Source organism: Monosiga brevicollis, genomic scaffold (genome assembly GCF_000002865.3).
Source record: "Monosiga brevicollis MX1 MONBRscaffold_27 genomic scaffold, whole genome shotgun sequence".
In the NCBI taxonomy this organism is placed as follows: Eukaryota; class Choanoflagellata; order Craspedida; family Salpingoecidae; genus Monosiga; species Monosiga brevicollis.
The window spans coordinates 433,462-433,729 of record NW_001865064.1 but is presented as its reverse complement, the minus strand read 5'-3'; positions in this window follow the sequence as shown (position 1 = coordinate 433,729).

Here is a 268-nt window from a genome sequence, read left to right as displayed (position 1 = left end):
CACCATGTTGGCAGTGGGCGAGTAGGTTTCGTTGTAGTCGATGCCATAGAGTTGCTTGAAACCTTTGGCCACAATGCGTGCCTTGAAGGTGCCGTCATGCTTGCGAGCAAAGACAACCCGAAGGTCGAGGGGCTTGATGTGAGCTGGAAGGTGATCTAGTCCTTGGATGACGTTGTGCTCGTGAAAGGAATCAGCCTCCTTCTCAAGGGCACGGGTCCAGCTGTCAGCATCAGGACTGTGCATGGCTTCCTTGACGGTAGCAGGCAGC